Genomic DNA, 12,722 nt, shown 5'->3' on the forward strand with positions numbered 1-12,722 from the left:
AGGCAACTCAAAAGGACATAATGTAGTAGTCTTAAAAGTCACCTTTTTATAAGCAATGCCTTTGCCAATATTCTACGGCAACATGACTTGTCACACTGTTTGGCTCTGATCCAAATTCTTATCTCCCGCCACAGCCTCTCCCCTGCACTCCAGACTCCCTGAGGAATTGAGTCTGTATGCCACCAAATGCTGCCTTCTCACTTGGGAGCTTAATAGGTTCCTCGGGCTTAACACATCCAAAATGAAATCCTAAATCTCCATCTTAACATTTGTTCCTCCAGTGATCTCCTTCATCTCAGTTAAGGGCTACTGTCATTTTAAGTGTACCAAAATCAAAAGCTTATACTCTTGACTCCTTACGCTCTTTCTCTCTAACATCCAATCCATCACCAAATCCACCTCCATTGTTATCATCCTGGTCCAAGTCACATTATCTTTTTTGTGGACTGTTGGAGTCTTCTCTTAACTGATCTTCCTGCTTCTGTCCTTGCCTTCTGTAGTCTGTCCTTAACCCAATAATGAAGGTGATTGCTTTAAAAGAGAAGCTAGGTTATAGCACTCCTCTACTCTGACCCCTTCAGTGGTTTTCCATGTCACTCAAGGTAATAGCAAATGTCTACAGCCTACTCATCCCCCACCACCTCCCAAACCTATTCTGCCCCTTCTCTGCTTTCTGAAGAGCTACTATGATCTTGATATGTTACTACTTTCTAAAATATAAAGTTAGTCTTTCAACTAAGACTAACCATATAGCAGAGAGTTGCATATCAGAACAATAAACAGATGTCAACTGAAACTAACACTCCTGGTACAGTTGTATCTTGTGTTATCCAGTAACATACATTCTGCCAAATCAAACTTAACAGAGACCTTCAGAGCTAGATGGGAAGAACTCATCAAACTGTACTACAGCTTTGGGGAGGGGGAACAGAGTCATCCACTAATTTACACACACACACACACACACACACACATACACACACACACATACATTTCTTTTTTGTGGTAGAAATGTGTGAAATCTAGTCTTTTAGCAATTTGGAAGTATGTAATACAGCATTGTCTATAATAAGTATGCTATGTGTTAGATCTTCAAAATTTATTCATCTTTTAGTTGCAAGTTTGTATCTTTTAACAACATTTACCCAGTTCCCCCAGCCCCTGGTAACCATCATTCTACCCTCTGTTTCTGCAAATTTGTCCGTTCTACAAGTTCCACATATAAGTGATACCATACAATATTTATCTTTGATGGGCTTATCTCACTAAGTATAATGCCCTAAAGGTCCATTCATTTTATTGCTAATGGCAGGATTTTCTTTTTTCTCATGGCTGAGTAATATTTCATTGTATATATATACCACAACTTTTGTATCCATTCATCCACTGATAGGCACTTAGGTTGTTTCCATATCTTGGCTATTGTGAATAATACTCTAATAAACAGAGGAGTGCAGATTTCTTTTCTTTTTCTTTCTCTTTTTCTCCCCCTCCCCCTTCTTCTTCTTCTTCTCTTTGGCTGGGTACAGTATACTTATTGATGGTACATGACAAGGTAGAGCTTCCCAAGTCCCCGCTTTTCTTCAGGGCGTCTGGGATGGAAACTAAGGAGATTGGGAGATACTCAGTATGTTGGGGAATGAGTTGTGGCTAGGACTCCCCAAGAGCTGAGGACCTCTCTCTTCTTGTTGTTCTTGCTAGGCTGGTCCAGAGTGTCTTTACCCCTTGGAGGCCATGTGGACCATAAGGTCTACCACCTTGTTGCTGTAGCCAAATTCATTGTCATACAAGGAAATGAGCTTGATGAAGTGGTCATTGAGAGCAATGCTAACCCCAGGATCAAAGGTGGAGGAGTGGCCGTCACTATTAAAGTTATGCGAGACTACCTGGTACTTGGTATAGCCCAGGGTGCCCTTGAGGGGGCCCTGTTGTGCCTGCTTCACCTGATTCTTGATGTCTTCATGTTTGGCAGCTTTCTCCAGGTGACAGGTCAGATCCACAACTGAGATATTGGGGGTGGGAACATAGAAGGCCATGCCAGTGAGCTTCCCATTCAGCTCAGGGATGACCTTGCCTACAGCCTTGGCAGTGCCAGTAGAAGAAGGGATGGTGTTCTAGGCAGCCCCTCAGCCATCACACCACAGCTTCCCAGAGGGGCTGTTCATGATCTTCTGGGTGGCAGTGATGGCAAGGACTGTGCTTATGAGTCCCCTCGATGATGCCGAAGTTGAAATGGATGACCTTGGCCAGAGGGGCCAAGCAATTAATGGTTCAGAAGGCATTGCTGACAATCTTGAGGGTGTTGTCATACTTCTCCTGGTTCACACTCATCACAAACATGGGGGTATCAGCAGAAGGGGCAGAGATGATGACCCTCTTGACCCAGTGCTTCAGGTGAACCCCAGCATTTTCCATGGTGGTGAGGACCCTAGTGGACTCCACAACATACTCAGCTCCAGCATCACCCCATTTGGTGTTGGCAGGATCTCACTCCCAGATGATGGAGATGGGCTTTCCATTGATAACAACATTCCTGTTCTCAGCCTTGACTGTGCCATGGAAGCTGCCAGGGTGGAATCATACTAGAACATGTAGGCCATGTAGTTGAAGTCAATGAAAGGTCATTGATGCTGACAATATCCACTCTGCCACATGTAAAAGCAGCTCTGGTGACCAGGCATACAATATGGCCAAGTCCGTTTACTCCAGTCTTCACCACCTTGTCTTGGGTATGTGGCTGGTACTCAATATGTGTACCAGAATATGTGGCTGTCTGTCAAACAGGGAGGAGCAGAGAGCCCAGATTTCTTTTCAAAATCCTGTTTTCATATCCTTTGGATACATACCCAGGAGTGGAATTTCTGGATCATATGGTAGTTGTTTGTTTGTTTGCTTGTTTATATTTATTTATTTTGAGAGAGCGAGAGCATGAGAGGGGAGGGTCAGAGGGAGAGGAAGAGAGAGGATCCCAAGTAGGCTATCCATCGCTGAGCCTGATGTGGGACTCAGTCTCACAATCCAGAGATCGTGACCTGAGCTAAAAATCAAGAGTGGGCCATTCAACCCACTGAGCCACCCAGGCACCCCTGGTAGTTGTATTTTTAATTTTTTGAGAAACATCAGTAATATTCTCCATAGTGACTTAATCAGTTATATTCCCACCCACAGGGCACAAAGGTTTCCTTTCTTCCACATCCTCGCCAACACTTGTTAACTCATCTTTCTGGTGATAGCCATTCTGATAGGTGGGCAGTGATTATTTCAGTGTGGTTTTGATTTGCATTTCCCTGATAATTAGTGATGTTGAACATTACTTCATGTACCTCTTGATCATTTGGATGTCTTCTCTGGAAAAATATCTACTTAGGTCCTCTGCCTATTTTTAATCAGATTATTTGTTTTTTGCTGTTATTATTGAGTTGTATGAGTTCTTTATATATTTTGGATATTAACCTTCTACCCAATATGTAGTTTGCAAATATTTTCTCAGTTCTATAGGTTGCCTTTTAATTTTACTAATTCTTTTTCTGTGTAGAAGCTTTTTAGTTTGATGTAGTCCCTCTTGTTGATTTTTGTTTAGGTGGATTGTGCTTTTGATATCACGTCTAAAAACTTATTGCCAAAACCAATGTCAAGGAGCTTCTTCCATGTTCTTTTCTAGGAGTTTGACATACCAGGTCTTTCTTATGCTTAAGTCTTTAATCCACTTCAAGTTAATTTTTATGAGTGGTATTAAGATAGGGGTATATAATTTCCTTTTCTTTTCTATATCTTCCTTTTCAATAAGCCTTCCTTCTTCCTTGCCTCCTTCCTTCTTCCTTGCCTCCTTCCTTCCTTCCCTCTCTCCCACTCTTTTTCTTGTTATTGTTCTTGTTCTTCTTCTTTTGTTTGAGGAATTTTCTTTTTGTCTTTAAATCAAAACCGTGTGTGTGTGTGTGTGTGTGTGTGTGTGTGTGTGTGTGTGTTGGGGGCATAGGCTTTTTAAAGGGGTTTTCCAGTATTTACTTTATGAAAAAAATTTTTTAAGTTTTTCTCTAACTTTTAATGAAAGCCAAATGTTATAAATAGTAATTAAAATGTTTACATTGAAGTAGATTGCTAGATCTGCAGTGTAGCCAAGACTGGCAGCTTTTGATAAATTAGAATGAACTACACAGGCTGGTCTTTTTTTTTTATTTTTTCCTAAAATGCCAGTGTCCAGAAAGCAATTCCACCCCACACACCACCCTTGTTTCAGATCAGATGAACTGAGCAAAGAAAATGCTTCCCAACGTGGCAAATTACCCACTATATCAAAAGAAACTGGAAGATATTACTAGTGGGAGGGTTGGCTTTGGAGAACATGAACATCAGGATTTTGCTGTAAAGTGTGATCTCTGGGCTTTTCCCAAACTGCCCTTCATTAGGGGAAACATCATTTCCAGGTCATTCATGTGCCTGTCATTATACCTTAATCAGTCCAGATATCACTGACACATTTCAGAAAATAAAAACAGAAAGGGAGGGAGGAAACTTTCCTAGTTTCATCTCCACTAAATGCCCTTATGTGAAAAGCTTTCCTAGACCCCCAGAAGCACTTGTTTCACACGCTCCTGAGTGAAGAAACCTTCTGTAGTCTGGAAACGTATCATTTTGAAAAGTTTCCACACTTTCTGGTGCCACAGATGTCTGGCAAAACATCTAGGGAGCCTTCACATAACCCCGCATGCAGCACTGCCTTCTTAATGAAATTGCCAGTGAGCAAACCTTGCTGATTGCCTTCCATATTTAATTCAGACCTTCTGATGAAGGAATAAATCATTTCACACTTCCCCAGAATTTGCAGTGTGTTGAGAAATTATCATGTAGATCTGTGGTGCTTAACACTGGCCACACACAGATTATCTGGAGAGCTTTTAAAAAAATATTGTTGCCTGCGATTCACTCCGAAAGACCTAGGAAGGACAGGTCATCAGTGTTTACTGAAAGCATTCACACACACACTTCCTCCCACTAATTCTGATAGATAACTGGGCTAAGAACCACTGGTGGTTGAGAGATTTCTGGTATTTAGAACTCCGTGTTTTCATTGTTGTGAGATCTTCTTTACTAATGCCCACTAACTTAACTAACTTAAGCCTCTCATTTGGCCAAATCTCTTTCATGATGTATGGTAGGGTCAGAAACTTGAAACTCTTGTTTTTTGAGGCATCTTTAGGTATACATGTTATTACTGTGTCTGGAGAATGTTCTAAGTTTCTCTAGTGGTAGCCAGGTTCTCCAAAAGATAGATGTAGAACTTGATTGTTTTGGAAGTATTCAGTAAGTATTCAGGTGTTAGTATATAGTTTTCAAGTCCATGTTTAGCACCTTAAAAATCTATCATTAGTTGCATTAAAAAAAAAAAAAAGCCAAAGACTCATTCTCAGATATTAGAGGTCTCCTTCGCTCAAGTAAACTCCGTGAGAAAAACAGAGGTTTTAGTTTACTTTACGTAAGCGTGTGTATTTGTGTGTGATTTAGATCTTGTGAAAAAGAAAAAAAAAAGGAATATCAACAACATCCACACTTATACAAGCATGAAAAAATATATAGCCTTATGAAAGTGTGAGTCACACAAAATGTGTCTTAATGCTGCTTCTGCTGCATTTGTGGCAGAGTAATTAAACGGTACCGATCCATTAATGCTTAACCAAACCAAAAATCATTCTCTCCTCCACCATAATCATAATCCCTTTCAAATTCCATCTGAAAAGCTAGAAGAGACAAGTTTTAAAGGCAATTTTTTTAATGAAATAAAAGAGTTCTCTTTTCTCATAAGACTGCTACTCAACAAGAAACTCCGTCAAGTTCTTATTCCCCGTCTATGCATATTTATTTCTGTGCAATAAATCAACTAGATTGTGCAAATCCCCAGAATAGAAAATTCCCAGAGTCAAGTGGGGTTTTTTTGCTAAGTAAGGAATAGGTCACATGAAGAATGTTTTTGTTTTTGTTTTTGTTTTACAATAAGTATGTTCTCTTTTAGTTTGAGCTTATTTACCATCTCCTATGTGTCCAAATGCAAAAGAGCTCTGAGAGTGAATATAATATGGGGTCAGTTCTCCTTAAAGTATTCTATTTCTTGATCAATACCTAGCAGTTCAAAAGAAAGGTATTTTCCATTGATTTACCAAGAAATCGACAGTGTATGATCAACACATCAAGCTTCCATTACATGGTAATAAGAGAAAAGGAAATCATGAATGAAGGGAGGCGGTGCCAGAGGCAGAAAAGGAAAGGTGGCAGTTGTCAGGGCAGTTAGGAAGTCTTCTCCAAAATTTGCTTTAATTTGTATGATTCAAATGTGATTTTATCTATTTGCCAGACAGTTGTGCTTTACACTTGTGACAGAACGGACAGCCACACCCAAAACATTATCTTCACAGTAGATCTCAAAGCTCATACGAATACTCAAGTCCAGTACCGTACCTCATTATGAGGTTAATTTAGAAAGTGGCACTTTAATGATATACTGAAAGCCTCCATGTTGTAGGCCAATATTCAATCACCATCTTATAGTGAAAAAGAGCAAATTCTGGAGCCAGAAGGGTATGGGTTCAATCTGGTTTTCAGAAGTAACTATCTGCATGACTTCGACCAATCATCTTACCCTTCAGGATTTCACATTTCTTATCAGTAAAATAGAGACAATGATACCTACTTTGTAGAGATGAGATGTCCCTTTTAGGATTAGGAGTAGAGTATGTAAACTGCCTAGCACATAATTGATACTCCAAAAATGGTAGCTACTATTTTTTATAACTTCTATAAAGAAAAGCAACCTGGTGAATGGCTTCTAGAAGGTGCTCAACAAAAGTAGTTGCTTCTTAAACACCTTTGTCTAATATAGTTATTCATCCTTTTGAGTCTACCATTGAAATCTAAGTTACATTTACCAAAAAATGACAAGATAAACCATATTTTTAAAAATATGAAATCATGTACCAAATATACAGTGGGAAGCACAAAGCAACATGAGCTCTGATGAAATTGAGTTTATATGGCAGAGTTTGAAAATCAGGGAAAAGAAGTGAGTTTCTGATTCTCTCTTCCCTTCCCAGCTGTACCACTTGGCTGTGACAGTAGATTGGCATAGGCAGTCTTCAAAACCAACAAGCAGACAAGAGCTTCTAAAAAAGCCACATGAGGGAGCTTGGTGGTGAGAGCCGGGAACTAGGAAGAGTAATCAAGATGATAATCAGAGAGACAGAGAAAGAGAAGAGAGGGAGAGAAATGTAGGAAACAGGGAGAAGGGGGACAGACTAAGCAGCTAATAGCAGCCCTTCTCATTCTGGATGCCTATTTTAAAAACTTGTTATGATAATATAAAATACAGAAACCAAATACCACACCAAAATTCATACCTTAGTGAATTATTATAAGGTGAGTACCCTGTAACCACCACGCAGGTCAAGAAGCACCTCCACCTGTCCCATTCCAATCTCAATACCTTGTCTCTTCCCAGAAGCAAGTACCAACCTGACTAGCATTGTAACCAGCCCTCTGTTTCTTCCTATTTTTATTACCCAAGAGTGCACCTCAAACACTCTGGTTAAGATGTGCTCTTTTAAAAAAAATGATACCTCTTTTAAGTCATTTTCATTCTAGAGATTTCCTCTCTACCCATTTCTTTTCTTTGCAATTTATCTACTGAAGAACCTGGGGCATTTGACCAGTAAAGATTCCCACAGTCTGAGTTTTGCTGATTGTACACTCATGATGTAGTTGACCATTTCCTCTGCCCTCCATATTTCCTGCAAATTGGCAGCTGGGTCCAGAGTCTTGACCAGATTCAGGTTGTACACCTTTGGCAAGTTCAAAGGTGGTGATGTATTCTTTTATCAGGAGGCACATGACCTAGCTCTTTCTGTGATATTAAGTTGCTTCAATCCTTGATGCCTAGATACATGAATTGATTAGGGATTGATTAGGGCACCTGGGTGGCTCAGTTGGTTAAGCAACTGCCTTTGGCTCAGGTCATGATCCTAGAGTTCCAGGATCAAGTCCCACATCGGGCTCCCAGCTCCATGGGGAGTCTACTTCTCCCTCTGACCTTCTCCCCTCTCATGCTCTCTCTCACTCTCTCTCTCTCAAATAAATAAATAAAATCTTTTTTTAAAAAAGGTGGTGATAGTATAACTTTATCATTTCTTTTATAGTTATTGGCTGGAATACTTACTTATAAAAAGAAATACTTCTTTCATCTACTTCAGATTACTTAGTATAATTCATACAAAGAAGACAGGATAGTTGCTTTATTCTTTCCTATTTACCAGTGTTCAAAATAATTATTTGATTCTTTATCATCATTTAAAGGGACTGATTTGGGGTTTTGTTCAGATTATTATGAACCCATGAATTTAAACATATTTGATTAATTCTGGCTGTTTTTACCGTACTGTTCCCATGTGTACCAAGCTACCTGTCCAGTGTCTTAAAGGCAAAGGTTGATACCTATGCCAGATAAGTATTTATTTCTTAGGTCTTTACTTGTATGTACCATCAGAAGGTTGGAGTTGGATAGATTTGCTAATCCTTGATAACACAACTTTGATAAAACCTCGTTATGAACCTGTCCTTCTCATTTGTGCTAAATAAAATAAGCCTTCCGAGTACTGGGAAAACATACTGTATCACAAATTCATTCTAAGTTGGTCATTCCCTAAAAAAAATACACATAATTTTAACCTCACTGAAGTAAATAAATAAGTCAACTATTAATTAATTTATTAATTAATTAATCAATCTTAGAGCCTGGGAGTCATGGAAAGAGAAATATGAGCCATTCAGCCAGCAGAGGGAGTACAAGTTAGCTGACAAATGCAACCTCCCAGACTCTGCTTTCCTATTGGTGAAATCACTGATAATGTTTTGGAGAGAAGGAAGATACCAGGAACAAGACAGGACATATCTGTGCTTCTCTGTTGTCTGTTGGATGCAAAGAAAAACACTGATTCTTACTGAAGGGAAAATACAACAGTAAGGGGAAAAAATTATTCCCCTATATTGCATCAGATCTTTCTTTGCTCAGAGTTCGATACATCATTGCCCATAGTCTGATTGATAACAGTCTTGGTGGATTAGAAAGGAGGAAGATACGATTACCTCACTCTTTATATATTCAAAAAATAGAGGCATCCAGAAGTGATATGAGTTCTTTATAGTTAGATCAATTCATTCAGAAGTAGAGGCAGAATTTAATATAAATCACCCATCCCAGCTTTTCACATGGGGCGTTAGTCAATGACAACTATTTTAAAGGGAAAGAAGTTACAAAAGTATTTTGCAGGTTTTCTACTTGCCTCTGCTAATAATGATCCAGTCAAGGCAAAAAATAAGAGCTTAAGAATATAGAGCACACGAGCACTCCCTGATTTCTTTGCAAATTCTCCTCTGGGGTTGGTGCTTTAATTTCTAATCAGTCTGAGTCAATAACGTATGGTTGTCAGTGCCATTGTTGACCCTCACAATTTCTTGTCTCAATCCCATAGTTCCTAAAGCTTGGGGCTTGGGGTCACAGGCAGGGGTTTCGATTTGGGGCTTTCTATGTTTACACAATAGGGCAAGTCAATATCTCTCCTGTATCAGTGAATTCTGGACTAAACTGATCTATCAAGCATTGTAGACAAATGAAGACCTTTAGGGACAGAAAGAAGGCTCTCTGGAAGTCTCCTCTGCTTTTACATTTCATTGAATCCACAGACTCTCACTTGCTCCCCACAGAGATCTGAATGCAGCTGAATAAGAAAGGAAGAAAAGTCTCATGAGAAGAATGGAATGCTCTTACAATATTTTTAGGCTGCAATGTATACTGAATTCCATTCACACAGTCCTGCAGGAGGTTTGGCCCATCTTCACAGAGCATGCCACAACTCCTGCTTATTGCAACAGATATGTACATTTCTCAAGGACTGACAATAATTAAAGAAAAAACAAACTGGGAGGTTCTTTGCATAGGATTGTTGAAGCAGCCTTTCCCTTTTTCTTTTGTTGATGCCTGTTTTATAAAAAACGATGATAAACTGGTGTTGGAAAGTTTAAATCTCTCTCCAACTTGATGGACTCCTAATTGTGTACCTAATTCAAACCAATTTTGGAGATAATGGGGCTCCTTCTAACTTCCAAGAAGCTAATAAAAAGAGTAAGAATTTTTGAAAAACCTACTATCATTTTTAAAGAAAGAACTTTAATGTGGAAATAACTTTTTAATGAAAAAAAAGAAAAATTTTCCTTGGAGACAGACGTTAAATAAATGAGGACTTCTTGGTGGTGGCCATAAATGAAAGAGTTCCATTCTCACTTCCACTGAACTCAAAAGGTGCAGGTTTCTACTTGCGTGTTCATTTGCCTTTATTCTGTGAATTTAATTTGTCTATCCCACATCAACAGACAGCAGGGCCTCCTGAAGTCCTTTCCTTCCCAGCCCAGGAGACTTCAACCTAGAAGCAAGACTTTAATCACTTACAAGTGTTCTAAGACACCAAAGTCTGTGCTAAGCTCATTTAGCTGTGTAAAGTACTGTTAATGAAGTCAGGGTCATTGGTTCAGATATATGTAAGATGATTCTGCTAATCTTGTCCTCCTGTGTGTGAAATAAACACATTATTACCAAACATATATATCCCCACTGGCACCGTATATCCAGTACTCACTAAGAGAAGAGGACAGGTGATATGGAAGGAGACAGATTGTATTAAACTTGTCTCAGCCATATCATAGCTGTGTGAACTTAAGTACATTTCTTAGTACTTCTGTTTCATCACCATAACATAGGGATAATAATAGCAACTACCTCATAAGGTAGTTGGCTTTTTTGTGTTTTGTTTTTGTTTTTGTTTTTTTTAAAGATTTCATTTTATTTATCTGACAGAGATCACAAGTAGGCAGAAAGGCAGGCAGAGAGAGGAGGAAGCAGGCTCCCCACTGAGCAGAGAGCCCGATGTGGGGCTCGATCCCAGGACCCTGAGATCATGACCTGAGCTGAAGGCAGGGGCTTTAACCCACTGAGCCACCTAGGCGTTGTTTGAAGGAATGTTTTAAGGAATCAGTAGATTATTCATGTTATGTGTTTAACACAAAGATAAGTACATAGAAAATGCTCAATAAATGTTATTTGAATTTCAGTTTAATGCTGTTGGTATTGTTGTTATTATTGCTATTATTCTTGCTGGACATTTTAAAGCCCAAGTTCCATGATGCTAATTGCCCATAAATGTCTTATAGCTTCCGTTTTTTTAGCATTGTTACATATTGGCTTTAAAACTCAGATCCACAAGGTACATAGAATTCAGAGAAGGCAATACACATTCATGAAAGCACAAGAGAGGCAGTAAACCTCTACTCTCAGAGCCACTTCACGTATCACATACTTAAATCAACTAACAAAGTTGACCAGTATGTAACTTACTTGTGCTATGACTTTTCAATCTACCGTTTAAGCTTCATGAGATGTTTAAGAAGCTTAAACAGGTGTTTAGTAATGAGGAGTGTGGGTATAATTATAGACATGGAAAACATAGTCTCCCCTCCTAAGAAGTCCAGAATACAGCCATTTATCTATTTTGTCTTTTAGGAGGAAAAAAGAAATGAATTAGTAGAGTTTTCTGTTTTGTTTTCACTTGTCCTCTTTTAAAAATAAAACGTGTCATTAGTTCTAGACCACAGAAGTCAAACAAAGGAATTAATGATTTTCTGATGGTTTAGAGAAGTATCAATATCTATTCCAGATCATCCCCATACCAATTTCAAGTGCACATCCAGAGAACTTAAATGCAGTCAATAATTGTTCACTCCTCTTTGGCTTAAGTGTGTAGCCCAGCTGAGAAGTTTATGTTTTAGATGGAAAGAGAATGTTACAAGTACTTGTTTACATTGTAGTAGAAGCAGTGACAAAAGGGGAGCAGTCATGAATTCTATTAAAAATACCAATTTCTAGACAACTCCTCTAAGTGATTCTGATTCAGTAAGAATGGGGTAGCCCCCAGGAATCTCTTTTTGACACTTGTTTTGGTGATTGTTATGATCTTACACATCAGGGACATCGATCATCTGTTGCTTCTGCTTGCCCGACATCTCTTCTTTCTTCTGATAAAAAAGCACCTAATTTTCTTTTGAGAAAGTCCTCCTTCCCAGCTCTCAGCTCCTGTGGGTGGTCTAGCTTCATAGGAGGTCTCGGTACCAGACCTGTTCAATCATTGTAATCATCAATATCTCTGCTCAAACTGATGGGTTCAGAGATAGGTGTAAAAGTGAATCCTGGAATGTTGAAACCATTGAAAAGAGGAGCTCTCTTTCCCCTGGCTTTAAGAAAATCTATCCACCTGAAAAAGAAGCCAACAACAAGATGGAATAAGTGGAAAAAAGAAACACAGAGAGATTGACACGCAGAGAGAGAGAGACAGAATGTAAATGAGTATCAAGATGACTTTGTTTAGATTCCAAGATTCAGGCAATTTTTGTTCATGTTCAGGAAAAAACACAACCTGTAATGACAGCAGTCAAAGAAATAAAATGGAAACATAACTCAAAGTTTACAAATTCAGATGGAAATGTAAAAGACTTAAGCTATATGACTCATTAATGACTATTTTCTAAGAGTTTATTAAATAAGACATAGGAAACTGGTGATCAGATATACAACAGAAGAATAAATATATTGTGGATTTTTTCTTAAATATTTTTAAAGTTTATTTATTTAAGTA

The 12,722-nt window shown here is 38.7% G+C and overlaps 1 pseudogene; it reads right to left on the reverse strand.

Annotated features, from left to right (window-relative positions):
* Positions 1–1,718: 1,718 nt before the first annotated feature.
* The window catches only part of LOC116878783, a 58,044-nt pseudogene continuing 47,040 nt past the window's right edge, over positions 1,719–12,722 (reverse strand).

This window comes from Lontra canadensis, unplaced genomic scaffold (genome assembly GCF_010015895.1).
Source record: "Lontra canadensis isolate GAN:19392208 unplaced genomic scaffold, GSC_riverotter_1.0 scaffold2, whole genome shotgun sequence".
Classification (NCBI taxonomy): Eukaryota; Metazoa; Chordata; class Mammalia; order Carnivora; family Mustelidae; genus Lontra; species Lontra canadensis.